At 41.2% G+C, this 19,777-nt stretch overlaps 4 non-coding genes across 4 annotated transcripts; all 4 read right to left on the minus strand.

Moving 5' to 3' along the window:
* Window positions 1-595: 595 nt before the first annotated feature.
* On the minus strand, window positions 596-757 carry LOC145994506 (U1 spliceosomal RNA). The gene has a single exon (XR_014442371.1). It is a non-coding gene; the product is annotated as a U1 spliceosomal RNA (small nuclear RNA).
* A 3,675-nt stretch (window positions 758-4,432) lies between these two features.
* On the minus strand, window positions 4,433-4,594 carry LOC145994514 (U1 spliceosomal RNA). The gene has a single exon (XR_014442379.1). It is a non-coding gene; the product is annotated as a U1 spliceosomal RNA (small nuclear RNA).
* A 3,660-nt stretch (window positions 4,595-8,254) lies between these two features.
* LOC145994507 (U1 spliceosomal RNA) lies at window positions 8,255-8,416 on the minus strand. The gene has a single exon (XR_014442372.1). It is a non-coding gene; the product is annotated as a U1 spliceosomal RNA (small nuclear RNA).
* An 8,382-nt stretch (window positions 8,417-16,798) lies between these two features.
* Window positions 16,799-16,960, minus strand: LOC145994508 (U1 spliceosomal RNA). The gene has a single exon (XR_014442373.1). It is a non-coding gene; the product is annotated as a U1 spliceosomal RNA (small nuclear RNA).
* Window positions 16,961-19,777: the final 2,817 nt, after the last annotated feature.

Raw genomic sequence — 19,777 nt, forward strand, 5'->3', positions numbered from 1 at the left:
ATTAAAAATAATGTGTGTGTAGAATATTGTGAGAACCTTGTAAGCTTCTGACCCAGGACCTCTGGTTTCGAAACGCGTTCAACTATAACCCCTGGATCAAGGTGCTCTGAACCTAAAATTTAACATTTGCAACGGAACACAGAAATTGCATAATTTGATTATACACCAATATTAAAACTTCTAATTGTTGTTTGTTTCAGGTAATAACTGTCAATATGAAGTACATTTTTGTTCGAAGATGTGGCTACCACCCATTGGTCAAGACGGCGCCGTCATTGACAGGTACGTAAAACGAATCTGGTAAGGTTAAATTGTTATGTTGTGTGCATATTTATTAAATGAAGGAAATTGGCGTTTCCTTGATGTTCTCTCTATCTCACCATTGCTGCTAACCTAACGATGTAGGCAACGTTTAAACAAAAGAAAAATCTATAAACCAACCAAACAATATTCATTTGATATGACGGTAGAATCTAGCAACACATTCAGGCATGGTATTTGTATACGGAAACCAATGTTCTCGTTCAAGTTCGATAAGTTGTCTCTACTCTCTTGATGATTTTTTGTGTGAATATTCTGTTTCAATTATAATTATAAGGGACGGCGCGAACGCAGTCCCTACTACCAAAAATTGCGCGCCCGAGATATCCACGTTTGGGATATTCGCAGGGGTCAGCCCAACCGAAGTGCAATGGAAGAGCCTCGCCCCGGGGGAACCGCCTTGCTGATCACGGTAACCCCTACGCCAGGTAAGTATGCCGAAAGCACGAAACGCCCGACCCTAACTAACTCGTCTAAAGTAACTACACGCGGCACCTTGCGTTACTTCAAGTATTTATGCTACACTTGACTAAAAATTACATTTATTACATTAAACGTTTAACAATATCATTAATACACACTACAAGGCTAATTTTTAGGAAAATTTGGAATTCACAGATAGTTTAACTTACTTTTGATTCAAGAGAAAAATCATTTCATTACTCCTGCCATCTAGCGGGAACATTTTTCTAGGTGTATATTCCAGCTGGATGTGACATCTGGTGAGCGATTCTGTAATTACATTCACCCCGTTCAAATCAGATTAAATATCATGCGATGTCACCATGAACGTCCGGAAGGGGGGCAACGGAGGCCACACCCCCCTGGAAAATGAATGTCCACCAAAAGATATATCATTTCGGTCACAGTAACTTATGTTATTTATTGTAAATTCGTTGAAGGTACATGTTAATTTCGGACTGAAATAGTGTTTCTTCAGGGGGTATCACTATTATGGAGAAAAATATCACTCCTTTGCCACCCCTGAAAAAAAAATACTTTGCTTGCCCCTCCCTGGAAAAAAATCATGCGAAATATTACATTTAATTTAATTACATTAAAATACTGTAATTCATAGGCGTAACTTGGCGAGGCAAGGGGGGCTCTCGTGCCCCCAAATTTTCAGTTATTAAGTAAAAGAGAAAGGCTTATGACACCTATAAAATTTCAGACAGAACTGACTTCGGAACAGTGGTGGACATGGGCGTAACTTGGAGCCTAACTTTGGGGGAGGGGGCCAAAAATTGAAGAACTTTCTCCCATGAAATTAGCGTCCGAGACTATTTTCCTAATTAACTACTACATTCGCAAAACCATAAAAGTTGCTTTATTTAAGTAATGTAGCATAAATACTTGTATGTATTAATATACAGCTTGAATTCAACACTAAAAACGTTGATTATTTATAGTAAACTTTATGCAGACAGTAGAGTTTGGTTTGTGGAAGAGATGTAATTTATACCTTGGCACATATCACCCCGCTCCGGACCAAAGTGAACTAAGTGAAATTCGGGAAATACTGGAAATGGTAAGGGTTTCGAACGAGACAATCGTGAAGAAAGTGAGATTAATGAATGGAACAATTGCGAAAATGGTCGACAGGGTCTCACACGTCGAGAAGGACGTCGACAAACTTGATACTGACGAAGGGGCGGCGCCAGAAAATATTGACCGGGTGAGCAGCAGTCAAATTTTGATAAATTAGGGTGTGCAGATATAAAGTTTATGATTTATCTCTGCTTGTATAATATTTACCGCCCCCCAATCCTTGCTTTCACACACAAGCATGGTCGCAAACAGATAATCGATTCGCCAAATCTTCTGATTAAATTTCCCTCTATCCACTCCAATCTAACAAAGAGTAGGAAGTTACTCCATGTCGTCACCTGTTGTAATGCCGCTTGGCTATCATTCCTATCTTCCCTGTGCGAATCGTAATATATCCTTCCTTATTTCACCCATTTAAACGTCCCTTCCCTTCATTGTGTCTTCCTGCTCATGTCTTTCAACTGCTCACTGTGTACTTCGCTCTATAAGGGGTATTTTTTCTTATCCCTTTCAATTAAGAAGGAATTGAACATAAGACTATACTTCATTAGCATTTTAGATTAATTGATTTCATTGATTTGTTTTATTTGACTTAGGTTTTCTTCCACATTTGGCTAATCGCTTACATGAAGATGAATTGTGAAAAGATGAGGTAGATGAAAGGACAGTCGCAAAAACACATGGGCAGTTCACAAAACAAGGTTCACGGGGATTATACTGGACATGAGTACAGACGCCATAGCCTCGTTAGTCTGCAAAATACGATCCACAGTGTAACGTAGAAGAGAGGTTGACATTTATACTCTGTCCCGCCTATCTCTGGAGCAATGTCGTGCGTAGCAGGAGATTGAGCAGAGCGAAGCAATACACGGTGCTGGGAAGGTTGATTACTGAAGTCGTCCCCTACAGGCAATCCCATATCCTCTCACGTGTTCATTGATCGAGCCGTCTCGCGTTACTACTTGCGCAGGGACAGTTTTCGTTCGTTTGCTCCACAGATAACCGAGACGGAGTAGTGGCAGTAAATCATGCGACAATTATGATATATACATAGCTAACATTCCTTTCCTCTGGTCCCCCACATAAAGCGGCTCTGGGGCTCACCCAACCTCAAATCATTGGGTTCCTAGGGGGGCGTAAAGGCGGTAGGAGCGTGGTGCTAAGCCCACACCTTGGTACGCTTACATCCCCTAAATGTGCCTTCATGGCACGCGAGGAACTTTACCTTTATTTTACCTAATACTATAATAGGGAACGAGTCAGTAATAAATATTTTGTCCGTGGCTGTACACATCATTTACTAACATACGAATCGGTCGTGAAAATTTTAAATTAAAGGACATCACATGGCGTCCACAGGCATTTGCTATCAGACTGGGAAGACGAGAGCCGGCATTATGGATGGCCAACTAGGGCACACGTTCGAAGCCCCGCGCCTGGAAAAAATAATTATTTGAGGACTAAAAGTGGTAAACGTTGAAAGTGCCAAAAGCGAAAGTGTTGATAAATCCCATCGTTCCGCACATCAGCCCATAAGAACGTTCACACTAGTGGCCTCTTTTCACGCACTTTGAACTACTTAGAAGGCTACCAGCCACTTTTCACGTTTACCACATTATAAAGCATGGCACATTACACAGTTTAACGTGGAAAACGGGGTTTGAATTATTTTGGCACTTACAGCGTATACCAATTTTAGTCTTCATTTTGTACGGTTTATACTAGTTTATAGGAGGCTGGGGATTGTTTTGACATAAATGTGCTCAAACACATAAAACAACTACTGAAATCATATTCTGGACGAAGAACTACATAAATCCTTTTCAAATATATCAATCAAAAATAATAATCTACATTGTTCGTTTAATTATACCATGAAGTGAAAATTATTACTTCATACGAAACAATGTAAATCCACTATACAGCGTCAAACTTCTATAATGAGAGAAAGGAATGTTACTGGAAACGATTAAAAATAATGTGTGTGTAGAATATTGTGAGAACCTTGTAAGCTTCTGACCCAGGACCTCTGGTTTCGAAACGCGTTCAACTATAACCCCTGGATCAAGGTGCTCTGAACCTAAAATTTAACATTTGCAACGGAACACAGAAATTGCATAATTTGATTATACACCAATATTAAAACTTCTAATTGTTGTTTGTTTCAGGTAATAACTGTCAATATGAAGTACATTTTTGTTCGAAGATGTGGCTACCACCCATTGGTCAAGACGGCGCCGTCATTGACAGGTACGTAAAACGAATCTGGTAAGGTTAAATTGTTATGTTGTGTGCATATTTATTAAATGAAGGAAATTGGCGTTTCCTTGATGTTCTCTCTATCTCACCATTGCTGCTAACCTAACGATGTAGGCAACGTTTAAACAAAAGAAAAATCTATAAACCAACCAAACAATATTCATTTGATATGACGGTAGAATCTAGCAACACATTCAGGCATGGTATTTGTATACGGAAACCAATGTTCTCGTTCAAGTTCGATAAGTTGTCTCTACTCTCTTGATGATTTTTTGTGTGAATATTCTGTTTCAATTATAATTATAAGGGACGGCGCGAACGCAGTCCCTACTACCAAAAATTGCGGGCCCGAGATATCCACGTTTGGGATATTCGCAGGGGTCAGCCCAACCGAAGTGCAATGGAAGAGCCTCGCCCCGGGGGAACCGCCTTGCTGATCACGGTAACCCCTACGCCAGGTAAGTATGCCGAAAGCACGAAACGCCCGACCCTAACTAACTCGTCTAAAGTAACTACACGCGGCACCTTGCGTTACTTCAAGTATTTATGCTACACTTGACTAAAAATTACATTTATTACATTAAACGTTTAACAATATCATTAATACACACTACAAGGCTAATTTTTAGGAAAATTTGGAATTCACAGATAGTTTAACTTACTTTTGATTCAAGAGAAAAATCATTTCATTACTCCTGCCATCTAGCGGGAACATTTTTCTAGGTGTATATTCCAGCTGGATGTGACATCTGGTGAGCGATTCTGTAATTACATTCACCCCGTTCAAATCAGATTAAATATCATGCGATGTCACCATGAACGTCCGGAAGGGGGGCAACGGAGGCCACACCCCCCTGGAAAATGAATGTCCACCAAAAGATATATCATTTCGGTCACAGTAACTTATGTTATTTATTGTAAATTCGTTGAAGGTACATGTTAATTTCGGACTGAAATAGTGTTTCTTCAGGGGGTATCACTATTATGGAGAAAAATATCACTCCTTTGCCACCCCTGAAAAAAAAATACTTTGCTTGCCCCTCCCTGGAAAAAAATCATGCGAAATATTACATTTAATTTAATTACATTAAAATACTGTAATTCATAGGCGTAACTTGGCGAGGCAAGGGGGGCTCTCGTGCCCCCAAATTTTCAGTTGTTAAGTAAAAGAGAAAGGCTTATGACACCTATAAAATTTCAGACAGAACTGACTTCGGAACAGTGGTGGACATGGGCGTAACTTGGAGCCTAACTTTGGGGGAGGGGGCCAAAAATTGAAGAACTTTCTCCCATGAAATTAGCGTCCGAGACTATTTTCCTAATTAACTACTACATTCGCAAAACCATAAAAGTTGCTTTATTTATTTAATGTATGTATTAATATACAGCTTGAATTCAACACTAAAAACGTTCATTATTTATAGTAAACTTTATGCAGACAGTAGAGTTTGATTTGTGGAAGAGATGTAATTTATACCTTGGCACATATCACCCCGCTCCGGACCAAAGTGAACTATGTGAAATTCGTGAAATACTGGAAATGGTAAGGGTTTCGAACGAGACAATCGTGAAGAAAGTGAGATTAATGAATGGAACAATTGCGAAAATGGTCGACAGGGTCTCACACGTCGAGAAGGACGTCGACAAACTTGATACTGACGAAGGGGCGGCGCCAGAAAATATTGACCGGGTGAGCAGCAGTCAAATTTTGATAAATTAGGGTGTGCAGATATAAAGTTTATGATTTATCTCTGCTTGTATAATATTTACCGCCCCCCAATCTTTGCTTTCACACACAAGCATGGTCGCAAACAGATAATCGATTCGCCAAATCTTCTGATTAAATTTCCCTCTATCCACTCCAATCTAACAAAGAGTAGGAAGTTACTCCATGTCGTCACCTGTTGTAATGCCGCTTGGCTATCATTCCTATCTTCCCTGTGCGAATCGTAATATATCCTTCCTTATTTCACCCATTTAAACGTCCCTTCCCTTCATTGTGTCTTCCTGCTCATGTCTTTCAACTGCTCACTGTGTACTTCGCTCTATAAGGGGTATTTTTACTTATCCCTTTCAATTAAGAAGGAATTGAACATAAGACTATACTTCATTAGCATTTTAGATTAATTGATTTCACTGATTTGTTTTATTTGACTTAGGTTTTCTTCCACATTTGGCTAATCGCTTACATGAAGATGAATTGTGAAAAGATGAGGTAGATGAAAGGACAGTCGCAAAAACACATGGGCAGTTCACAAAACAAGGTTCACGGGGATTATACTGGACATGAGTACAGACGCCATAGCCTCGTTAGTCTGCAAAATACGATCCACAGTGTAACGTAGAAGAGAGGTTGACATTTATACTCTGTCCCGCCTATCTCTGGAGCAATGTCGTGCGTAGCAGGAGATTGAGCAGAGCGAAGCAATACACGGTGCTGGGAAGGTTGATTACTGAAGTCGTCCCCTACAGGCAATCCCATATCCTCTCACGTGTTCATTGATCGAGCCGTCTCGCGTTACTACTTGCGCAGGGACAGTTTTCGTTCGTTTGCTCCACAGATAACCGAGACGGAGTAGTGGCAGTAAATCATGCGACAATTATGATATATACATAGCTAACATTCCTTTCCTCTGGTCCCCCACATAAAGCGGCTCTGGGGCTCACCCAACCTCAAATCATTGGGTTCCTAGGGGGGCGTAAAGGCGGTAGGAGCGTGGTGCTAAGCCCACACCTTGGTACGCTTACATCCCCTAAATGTGCCTTCATGGCACGCGAGGAACTTTACCTTTATTTTACCTAATACTATAATAGGGAACGAGTCAGTAATAAATATTTTGTCCGTGGCTGTACACATCATTTACTAACATACGAATCGGTCGTGAAAATTTTAAATTAAAGGACATCACATGGCGTCCACAGGCATTTGCTATCAGACTGGGAAGACGAGAGCCGGCATTATGGATGGCCAACTAGGGCACACGTTCGAAGCCCCGCGCCTGGAAAAAATAATTATTTGAGGACTAAAAGTGGTAAACGTTGTAAGTGCCAAAAGCGAAAGTGTTGATAAATCCCATCGTTCCGCACATCAGCCCATAAGAACGTTCACACTAGTGGCCTCTTTTCACGCACTTTGAACTACTTAGAAGGCTACCAGCCACTTTTCACGTTTACCACATTATAAAGCATGGCACATTACACAGTTTAACGTGGAAAACGGGGTTTGAATTATTTTGGCACTTACAGCGTATACCAATTTTAGTCTTCATTTTGTACGGTTTATACTAGTTTATAGGAGGCTGGGGATTGTTTTGACATAAATGTGCTCAAACACATAAAACAACTACTGAAATCATATTCTGGACGAAGAACTACATACATCCTTTTCAAATATATCAATCAAAAATAATAATCTACATTGTTCGTTTAATTATACCATGAAGTGAAAATTATTACTTCATACGAAACAATGTAAATCCACTATACAGCGTCAAACTTCTATAATGAGAGAAAGGAATGTTACTGGAAACGATTAAAAATAATGTGTGTGTAGAATATTGTGAGAACCTTGTAAGCTTCTGACCCAGGACCTCTGGTTTCGAAACGCGTTCAACTATAACCCCTGGATCAAGGTGCTCTGAACCTAAAATTTAACATTTGCAACGGAACACAGAAATTGCATAATTTGATTATACACCAATATTAAAACTTCTAATTGTTGTTTGTTTCAGGTAATAACTGTCAATATGAAGTACATTTTTGTTCGAAGATGTGGCTACCACCCATTGGTCAAGACGGCGCCGTCATTGACAGGTACGTAAAACGAATCTGGTAAGGTTAAATTGTTATGTTGTGTGCATATTTATTAAATGAAGGAAATTGGCGTTTCCTTGATGTTCTCTCTATCTCACCATTGCTGCTAACCTAACGATGTAGGCAACGTTTAAACAAAAGAAAAATCTATAAACCAACCAAACAATATTCATTTGATATGACGGTAGAATCTAGCAACACATTCAGGCATGGTATTTGTATACGGAAACCAATGTTCTCGTTCAAGTTCGATAAGTTGTCTCTACTCTCTTGATGATTTTTTGTGTGAATATTCTGTTTCAATTATAATTATAAGGGACGGCGCGAACGCAGTCCCTACTACCAAAAATTGCGCGCCCGAGATATCCACGTTTGGGATATTCGCAGGGGTCAGCCCAACCGAAGTGCAATGGAAGAGCCTCGCCCCGGGGGAACCGCCTTGCTGATCACGGTAACCCCTACGCCAGGTAAGTATGCCGAAAGCATTTTTTTTTTTTTTTTTTGTCCTCGTTTTCCATTTAGAAGGGTACACCTTCTCTTTGGTAAGTGAATTGTTTCCATAAATGTTTTCCCTTGCAAGGTGATGGTCTAAGTGTTTTCAGTAATGAAGTGGTACATATTTACTTATTCTGAGGGTAGTTCACTTAGATCTTATTTATGCAGTAGTGGGAAAATTACTTCAGTTAGGAAAGTAATAATTTGCTATGGTGCGGCATGTGTTGGATATATCACGTGCCGTAGTTCCGGAGGATGATGGATATTATACAGCTGGTAGTCAGGATGCTGTGGATCTATCAGGAAGGTGTACATGGTTAAGAGATGCTGTAATGGTGTGCAGTGGTATGTGGGAAGGCAGTCGTGTAGAGCATCTTCGTACATTGTGCTAAGAAGTTGTGGATGGTGCGAGTTCATTCGACCAGTTATATATTTGTGACGGATGGCTTCGATGTGGGTTGTGATTTCGGGAAAGGTTATTCGCTCGTACAGTAGTCGTGTAGGACTTGGTAGGACTACTCTGAAGGCCAAACGAAGAGCATGTCTTTCCATAACTTGTAGTTTGTGATAGAATGAGTCTGGGGCTGATATCCATGCAGTGTGGCCGTAAGTAATTGCTGGTCGAAGGAAAGCCTTGTAGGTATGTAGGACAACCTGGGAGTTGAGTCCCCAGGATGTTCCAATTAGCCGTTTGAGCAAGCTCAGACGATTTGTAGCTTTTTGGACGATGTTGAGCAATTGAGGTTTCCAGGTTAGCTTGGAGTCAAATATGACTCCCAGATATTTTGCAGTGGTGGCAGGCAGAATTGGAGTTCCCCGAATTTTGATGTTTAATAATGTTGGGTTCCTTTGGATCTTCGAGCGACAGCCTGTCTGCAGAAACACCAATGCTTGTGTTTTGAGAGCATTAATTGTGAGACGCCATGTGTCACACCATCTTTGGAAGGAGTTTATAACTGGTTGGAGAGTTTTGTTTATAGCTTGGATGGTTGAACAACAGGCGAGAAATGCGGTGTCGTCAGCGAATTGGTAGATAGAAACTTGTGGGGGTTTTGGCATATCGGCAACGTATAGTATGTAGAGTAATGGTGATAAAGCAGCACCCTGTGGAACGCCAGAGTAAGGGAAAATGGGGTATGACATTGCTCCATTTACAGTGACATAGGCGACCCTATTTGTTAGGAAGCTGTGTACTAATCTGACATAGGAAAGCGGTAGGTGGAATTTATGGAGCTTGTAGATGAGCCCAGTATGCCATACTTTGTCAAATGCTTTCTCCAGGTCGAATAGTACTAGGCAGGATGGTTTGGATGTGTTGAAATGATTTGTGATGCGAGTCGTTAGTTTTAATAAATTATCAAGGACACTGTGTTGAGGTCTAAAGCCTGCTTGGTGCGGCGGAAGTAAACTGTGTGCTTGTAAGTGCATGTGTATGCGTCGAACAATGATGCGTTCGAATATTTTGCTAAAGGTTGATGTGAGCTGAATAGGTCGATAGTTTGTTGGGTTGGTACTATCTTTGTTTGGTTTTGGGAACATTAGAACCTTTGAAATCTTCCAGTCTGTCGGGTAGTGTCCTGTGCGGAGGATAAAATTGTAGATAATGGCCAGAAAGGACAGCAATGCAAGCGGGGCCTGTTTAATCAATACGTATGTGATATTGTCCAATCCGGGAGCAGTGTTTCTCTTCCTACGCACAGTATTGATAATATCGTCTGTTGTGATAGGAACAGTTAGAGCATTTGTAGGATCAATAGTGTGCGTATTACTGGGTTGCAGTTGCCTGTTATTGGGGTTTGTGACTCTGTCAATTTTGGTCTGGAGGCGGAGATTTGGAGCTAGTTGCGTTGTCGGAGTGAAAGTGTCTTGCAAGGCATTTGCGAAGGCATAAGCTTTTTCAGTGTCTGTGTTTAGAGCTGCGTCCTTGATTGTTATCGGATAAGGAGTACTACTGGATTGTCCAGTGAGCACCTTGAAACGTTTCCAGTATTTTGTGGGATGGCTTTCGTCACTTAATTGGTTGCACGTTTCAATCCATCGACGTTGTTTATAAGCTTTTATATAGTTATGAACTGTACGCAGCCATTGACGGTGTAAGTTAAGGGATTCAGGATTTCTGGTCTGGAGATAGTCCCTGTATGCTCGTCGTGATGCTGTGATTAGGTGAAGATATTGCGGAGGTAGCTTTGGTTTGTAACTATTGAGAGTGGTCGTAGGTATGTTAGTGGTTGCCGCACTGGTAATCTGAGCAGTAAGATGTTCCACCGCCGTATCGAGTTCCTCTGAATTGTTTGGTGGTGGATGCGGGTGAGAAAAAGCATTCTGTAGCTTTTCACTATATGCCTCCCAGTTCGCTTTGTTGTAACACCAGATTTTTCGAGGTTGTATTGTACTGCTCGTATTGCGGTTACCAAGATTAAAGGTAATTTTCACTGGGTCATGGTCACTGCCGATGGAATCCAGCACAGATATGTTCAAGCAGGCACTTAGAGATGTTGATGTTATAACAACGTCAGGGGTAGTGTTACTTATGGGACGTGTGGCTCTGGGCAGTACATGGAATTCTGCTGTAGTGTTTTGGTCCAGAAATTGTAAAAAGTTTGTTTTGTCTTGCATGGTTCGACTATGATAATTGATGTCCGCTGCTATGATATAATGTTTGCTAAGGGTTTGGATATGTTGAAAGAATTGGTATGGAATAGTCTCCCCTGGTCTTACATAGATGGTAGCAAATGTAACGACCCGGGATGGAAAGTAGATTGTACTAGCAGTATGTTCTGGCAAGTGGAAGTGTGGTGGGAAGGTAACTGTTCGATATGGTAATTTTCTATCTACTCCAATTGCTGTGCCGCCGTTTACTCTTAAGCCCGGCGGACCATCGTGGCGTAAGATGTTGTATGGTGGAATATGAAAGATCATTTTTGGAGCAAGATAGGTTTCGTTTAGCGCAAAGCAGTGAACAGATTCTTCCAAGAGCAGGTGTTGCAATAAAGCTTTTCGTTTAGAAACGGATCGGATATTTAAAAATAGAAAATTATACATATTCCGTACTGCCATATTCAAAACCTTAAACCGCAGTTTCCAAGTGGGATATGTGGAAATGCACGTGAGGACCAGAGTATGTTGCATGGAGTTGCAAGTTGAAAATGGTTTTTGCCGATGCCGTTACTTGGGTTAATATGTGCGTTCTTAAAAATGGGTGCACATTTTGGAGAGTCAGTGTGAAGAAACGTATTAGATCTTCCACTGTTACAGGATGTCGTAGTGAGTTGTCAGGTTCCGTAGCAGTGTCATTGGTGCGCAGGGGGACTGTTAGGTCGGGGTGTTCAGGTATTGCTTCTGGCTTGGCTTTGCATTTGTAGCTGTATGTAGGATGGTTTTCCGTACATGTGACACATTTTGGTGGAGCAGTTTGGTTTTGACATTCTTTGGTTGAATGGGGTCCTGAACAGTATCCGCATTTATCTCGGTTTGGACATGCAGCGGTAGTGTGCTTGTTATACTGTTGGCATTTTTCGCACCGCAATGGAAGAGGTTGTTGAGAACGGGATGGTTCAACTTTGTACCTGCGTCTGTATATGTATGCTCCACTGTGTAGTAGTGTGTCTACAGCATTTTGTGAGTCTGTTAGGACCCGCACCATGTATGTGGGTCCGTTGTTATTGCGAATACGGATACATTTGCGGATTTGTACACCTTCGCATTCCAGTTCCTCAAAGATCTCCTCGTCTGTTAAGACAGGTTCTACACCCCTGATGACTACTGATAGTAGTGGGGATTTATGTGGTGGTGGTGGTTGTTTTTGAGTGGAAGCATTCAGTGTTTGGATGTTTGCTTTGGCTCCATAAATTTCAAAAGAAGCTTTGTTTCTAATTAGTTTTGCAAAGTCTGGATCTGGTGATTTCAATATGATGCCATTACGGGTGAACAGTATTTGTGCAATTTGTGCCCTTGGTACATACTTAGATGTTTGTTGGAACACATGTTTTGCTGTATTGAATTTGGTGTCGTAATTGGTGAGCAGGAAGTTGTATAAGCTGTTATCCTGTTGTTTGGATTTTAATTGGGTTGCATGAGCTGTATTTCCTGTATCTCGTTTAATTGGTGATCTAGATCGTTGACGTTGAGGTAGAGGTAATCCTTCATAGGAATTGCGACGTCGGTGTTTTGTGGAATAGCTGGACGTTTGCATTGGATCATTGGTACTTCGTGAATCGAGTATCGTCTCGGAGTTTGGACCGTCCGTCCGTTTAGTACCTCCGGTGAAGGTTTTCACCCCTTCTCGCTGTCGTAGCAGCGTTGCAGGAAGACCATGATGCATATCAGAAGACCACAACCGTGAGTTGTTTATATGATCCAATAGAACAAACGCAAATCCTATGGGAAAAGAGGCACAAACTCAAAACAACTGACAACTCAATCCAAAGAAGCGAATCCAAATTCCAAACTAATTGTAGAGCCCAAGACAAAAGAAGAGGAAGGATGAAGGTAGTAAGGGAAAAACAGTTTCAAAAAATAGTGCAAGTCGTATGTCTGCTCCACTCAACGTGTTCAACCAAAAAGGTTCCTCGCAATCACCTAACCACCGTATAGACACAATTGGTACCGTTTGTCCGTTCCAGACTTACGGCTTCCACCTGGAATAATTGGCCCACGATGCGTGACACAAGAGAGACCGACTTACGATTACCTATACCTTGATGGCCGAAAGCACGAAACGCCCGACCCTAACTAACTCGTCTAAAGTAACTACACGCGGCACCTTGCGTTACTTCAAGTATTTATGCTACACTTGACTAAAAATTACATTTATTACATTAAACGTTTAACAATATCATTAATACACACTACAAGGCTAATTTTTAGGAAAATTTGGAATTCACAGATAGTTTAACTTACTTTTGATTCAATAGAAATATCATTTCATTACTCCTGCCATCTAGCGGGAACATTTTTCTAGGTGTATATTCCAGCTGGATGTGACATCTGGTGAGCGATTCTGTAATTACATTCACCCCGTTCAAATCAGATTAAATATCATGCGATGTCACCATGAACGTCCGGAAGGGGGGCAACGGAGGCCACACCCCCCTGGAAAATGAATGTCCACCAAAAGATATATCATTTCGGTCACAGTAACTTATGTTATTTATTGTAAATTCGTTGAAGGTACATGTTAATTTCGGACTGAAATAGTGTTTCTTCAGGGGGTATCACTATTATGGAGAAAAATATCACTCCTTTGCCACCCCTGAAAAAAAATACTTTGCTTGCCCCTCCCTGGAAAAAAATCATGCGAAATATTACATTTAATTTAATTACATTAAAATACTGTAATTCATAGGCGTAACTTGGCGAGGCAAGGGGGGCTCTCGTGCCCCCAAATTTTCAGTTGTTAAGTAAAAGAGAAAGGCTTATGACACCTATAAAATTTCAGACAGAACTGACTTCGGAACAGTGGTGGACATGGGCGTAACTTGGAGCCTAACTTTGGGGGAGGGGGCCAAAAATTGAAGAACTTTCTCCCATGAAATTAGCGTCCGAGACTATTTTCCTAATTAACTACTACATTCGCAAAACCATAAAAGTTGCTTTATTTATTTAATGTATGTATTAATATACAGCTTGACTTCAACACTAAAAACGTTCATTATTTATAGTAAACTTTATGCAGACAGTAGAGTTTGATTTGTGGAAGAGATGTAATTTATACCTTGGCACATATCACCCCGCTCCGGACCAAAGTGAACTATGTGAAATTCGGGAAATACTGGAAATGGTAAGGGTTTCGAACGAGACAATCGTGAAGAAAGTGAGATTAATGAATGGAACAATTGCGAAAATGGTCGACAGGGTCTCACACGTCGAGAAGGACGTCGACAAACTTGATACTGACGAAGGGGCGGCGCCAGAAAATATTGACCGGGTGAGCAGCAGTCAAATTTTGATAAATTAGGGTGTGCAGATATAAAGTTTATGATTTATCTCTGCTTGTATAATATTTACCGCCCCCCAATCTTTGCTTTCACACACAAGCATGGTCGCAAACAGATAATCGATTCGCCAAATCTTCTGATTAAATTTCCCTCTATCCACTCCAATCTAACAAAGAGTAGGAAGTTACTCCATGTCGTCACCTGTTGTAATGCCGCTTGGCTATCATTCCTATCTTCCCTGTGCGAATCGTAATATATCCTTCCTTATTTCACCCATTTAAACGTCCCTTCCCTTCATTGTGTCTTCCTGCTCATGTCTTTCAACTGCTCACTGTGTACTTCGCTCTATAAGGGGTATTTTTACTTATCCCTTTCAATTAAGAAGGAATTGAACATAAGACTATACTTCATTAGCATTTTAGATTAATTGATTTCATTGATTTGTTTTATTTGACTTAGGTTTTCTTCCACATTTGGCTAATCGCTTAGATGAAGATGAATTGTGAAAAGATGAGGTAGATGAAAGGACAGTCGCAAAAACACATGGGCAGTTCACAAAACAAGGTTCACGGGGATTATACTGGACATGAGTACAGACGCCATAGCCTCGTTAGTCTGCAAAATACGATCCACAGTGTAACGTAGAAGAGAGGTTGACATTTATACTCTGTCCCGCCTATCTCTGGAGCAATGTCGTGCGTAGCAGGAGATTGAGCAGAGCGAAGCAATACACGGTGCTGGGAAGGTTGATTACTGAAGTCGTCCCCTACAGGCAATCCCATATCCTCTCACGTGTTCATTGATCGAGCCGTCTCGCGTTACTACTTGCGCAGGGACAGTTTTCGTTCGTTTGCTCCACAGATAACCGAGACGGAGTAGTGGCAGTAAATCATGCGACAATTATGATATATACATAGCTAACATTCCTTTCCTCTGGTCCCCCACATAAAGCGGCTCTGGGGCTCACCCAACCTCAAATCATTGGGTTCCTAGGGGGGCGTAAAGGCGGTAGGAGCGTGGTGCTAAGCCCACACCTTGGTACGCTTACATCCCCTAAATGTGCCTTCATGGCACGCGAGGAACTTTACCTTTATTTTACCTAATACTATAATAGGGAACGAGTCAGTAATAAATATTTTGTCCGTGGCTGTACACATCATTTACTAACATACGAATCGGTCGTGAAAATTTTAAATTAAAGGACATCACATGGCGTCCACAGGCATTTGCTATCAGACTGGGAAGACGAGAGCCGGCATTATGGATGGCCAACTAGGGCACACGTTCGAAGCCCCGCGCCTGGAAAAAATAATTATTTGAGGACTAAAAGTGGTAAACGTTGTAAGTGCCAAAAGCGAAAGTGTTGATAAATCCCATCGTTCCGCACATCAGCCCATAAGAACGTTCACACTAGTGGCCTCTTTTCACGCACTTTGAACTACTTAGAAGGCTACCAGCCACTTTTCACGTTTACCACATTATAAAGCATGGCACATTACACAGTTTAACGTGGAAAACGGGGTTTGAATTATTTTGGCACTTACAGCGTATACCAATTTTAGTCTTCATTTTGTACGGTTTATACTAGTTTATAGGAGGCTGGGGATTGTTTTGACATAAATGTGCTCAAACACATAAAACAACTACTGAAATCATATTCTGGACGAAGAACTACATAAATCCTTTTCAAATATATCAATCAAAAATAATAATCTACATTGTTCGTTTAATTATACCATGAAGTGAAAATTATTACTTCATACGAAACAATGTAAATCCACTATACAGCGTCAAACTTCTATAATGAGAGAAAGGAATCTTACTGGAAACGATTAAAAATAATGTGTGTGTAGAATATTGTGAGAACCTTGTAAGCTTCTGACCCAGGACCTCTGGTTTCGAAACGCGTTCAACTATAACCCCTGGATCAAGGTGCTCTGAACCTAAAATTTAACATTTGCAACGGAACACAGAAATTGCATAATTTGATTATACACCAATATTAAAACTTCTAATTGTTGTTTGTTTCAGGTAATAACTGTCAATATGAAGTACATTTTTGTTCGAAGATGTGGCTACCACCCATTGGTCAAGACGGCGCCGTCATTGACAGGTACGTAAAACGAATCTGGTAAGGTTAAATTGTTATGTTGTGTGCATATTTATTAAATGAAGGAAATTGGCGTTTCCTTGATGTTCTCTCTATCTCACCATTGCTGCTAACCTAACGATGTAGGCAACGTTTAAACAAAAGAAAAATCTATAAACCAACCAAACAATATTCATTTGATATGACGGTAGAATCTAGCAACACATTCAGGCATGGTATTTGTATACGGAAACCAATGTTCTCGTTCAAGTTCGATAAGTTGTCTCTACTCTCTTGATGATTTTTTGTGTGAATATTCTGTTTCAATTATAATTATAAGGGACGGCGCGAACGCAGTCCCTACTACCAAAAATTGCGCGCCCGAGATATCCACGTTTGGGATATTCGCAGGGGTCAGCCCAACCGAAGTGCAATGGAAGAGCCTCGCCCCGGGGGAACCGCCTTGCTGATCACGGTAACCCCTACGCCAGGTAAGTATGCCGAAAGCAATTTTTTTTTTTTTTTTTTTTTGTCCTCGTTTTCCATTTAGAAGGGTACACCTTCTCTTTGGTAAGTGAATTGTTTCCATAAATGTTTTCCCTTGCAAGGTGATGGTCTAAGTGTTTTCAGTAATGAAAAGGTACATATTTACTTATTCTGAGGGTAGTTCACTTAGATCTTATTTATGCAGTAGTGGGAAAATTACTTCAGTTAGGAAAGTAATAATTTGCTATGGTGCGGCATGTGTTGGATATATCACGTGCCGTAGTTCCGGAGGATGATGGATATTATACAGCTGGTAGTCAGGATGCTGTGGATCTATCAGGAAGGTGTACATGGTTAAGAGATGCTGTAATGGTGTGCAGTGGTATGTGGGAAGGCAGTCGTGTAGAGCATCTTCGTACATTGTGCTAAGAAGTTGTGGATGGTGCGAGTTCATTCGACCAGTTATATATTTGTGACGGATGGCTTCGATGTGGGTTGTGATTTCGGGAAAGGTTATTCGCTCGTACAGTAGTCGTGTAGGACTTGGTAGGACTACTCTGAAGGCCAAACGAAGAGCATGTCTTTCCAGAACTTGTAGTTTGTGATAGAATGAGTCTGGGGCTGATATCCATGCAGTGTGGCCGTAAGTAATTGCTGGTCGAAGGAAAGCCTTGTAGGTATGTAGGACAACCTGGGAGTTGAGTCCCCAGGATGTTCCAATTAGCCGTTTGAGCAAGCTCAGACGATTTGTAGCTTTTTGGACGATGTTGAGCAATTGAGGTTTCCAGGTTAGCTTGGAGTCAAATATGACTCCCAGATATTTTGCAGTGGTGGCAGGCAGAATTGGAGTTCCCCGTATTTTGATGTTTAATAATGTTGGGTTCCTTTGGATCTTCGAGCGACAGCCTGTCTGCAGAAACACCAATGCTTGTGTTTTGAGAGCATTAATTGTGAGACGCCATGTGTCACACCATCTTTGGAAGGAGTTTATAGCTGGTTGGAGAGTTTTGTTTATAGCTTGGATGGTTGAACAACAGGCGAGAAATGCGGTGTCGTCAGCGAATTGGTAGATAGAAACTTGTGGGGGTTTTGGCATATCGGCAACGTATAGTATGTAGAGTAATGGTGATAAAGCAGCACCCTGTGGAACGCCAGAGTAAGGGAAAATGGGGTATGACATTGCTCCATTTACAGTGACATAGGCGACCCTATTTGTTAGGAAGCTGTGTACTAATCTGACATAGGAAAGCGGTAGGTGGAATTTATGGAGCTTGTAGATGAGCCCAGTATGCCATACTTTGTCAAATGCTTTCTCCAGGTCGAATAGTACTAGGCAGGATGGTTTGGATGTGTTGAAATGATTTGTGATGCGAGTAGTTAGTTTTAATAAATTATCAAGGACACTGTGTTGAGGTCTAAAGCCTGCTTGGTGCGACGGAAGTAAACTGTGTGCTTGTAAGTGCATGTGTATGCGTCGAACAATGATGCGTTCGAATATTTTGCTAAAGGTTGATGTGAGCTGAATAGGTCGATAGTTTGTTGGGTTGGTACTATCTTTGTTTGGTTTTGGGAACATTAGAACCTTTGAAATCTTCCAGTCTGTCGGGTAGTGTCCTGTGCGGAGGATAAAATTGTAGATAATGGCCAGAAAGGACAGCAATGCAAGCGGGGCCTGTTTAATCAATACGTATGTGATATTGTCCAATCCGGGAGCAGTGTTTCTCTTCCTACGCACAGTATTGATAATATCGTCTGTTGTGATAGGAACAGTTAGAGCATTTGTAGGATCAATAGTGTGCGTATTACTGGGTTGCAGTTGCCTGTTATTGGGGTTTGTGACTCTGTCAATTTTGGTCTGGAGGCGGAGATTTGGAGCTAGTTGCGGTGTCGGAGTGAAAGTGTCTTGCAAGGCATTTGCGAAGGCATAAGCTTTTTCAGTGTCTGTGTTTAGAGCTGCGTCCTTGATTGTTATCGGATAAGGAGTACTACTGGATTGTCCAGTGAGCACCTTGAAACGTTTCCAGTATTTTGTGGGATGGCTTTCGTCACTCAATTGGTTGCACGTTTCAATCCATCGACGTTGTTTATAAGCTTTTATATAGTTATGAACTGTACGCAGCCACTGACGGTGTAAGTTAAGGGATTCAGGATTTCTGGTCTGGAGATAGTCCCTGTATGCTCGTCGTGATGCTGTGATTAGGTGAAGATATTGCGGAGGTAGCTTTGGTTTGTAACTATTGAGAGTGGTCGTAGGTATGTTAGTGGTTGCCGCACTGGTAATCTGAGCAGTAAGATGTTCCACCGCCGTATCGAGTTCCTCTGAATTGTTTGGTGGTGGATGCGGGTGAGAAAAAGCATTCTGTAGCTTTTCACTATATGCCTCCCAGTTCGCTTTGTTGTAACACCAGATTTTTCGAGGTTGTATTGTACTGCTCGTATTGCGGTTACCAAGATTTAAGGTTATTTTCACTGGGTCATGGTCACTGCCGATGGAATCCAGCACAGATATGTTCAAGCAGGCACTTAGAGATGTTGATGTTATAACAACGTCAGGGGTAGTGTTACTTATGGGACGTGTGGCTCTGGGCAGTACATGGAATTCTGCTGTAGTGTTTTGGTCCAGAAATTGTAAAAAGTTTGTTTTGTCTTGCATGGTTCGACTATGATAATTGATGTCCGCTGCTATGATATAATGTTTGCTAAGGGTTTGGATATGTTGAAAGAATTGGTATGGAATAGTCTCCCCTGGTCTTACATAGATGGTAGCAAATGTAACGACCCGGGATGGAAAGTAGATTGTACTAGCAGTATGTTCTGGCAAGTGGAAGTG

This window comes from Lepisma saccharinum, chromosome 10 (genome assembly GCF_977018435.1).
Source record: "Lepisma saccharinum chromosome 10, izLepSacc3.1, whole genome shotgun sequence".
Taxonomy (NCBI): Eukaryota; Metazoa; Arthropoda; class Insecta; order Zygentoma; family Lepismatidae; genus Lepisma; species Lepisma saccharinum.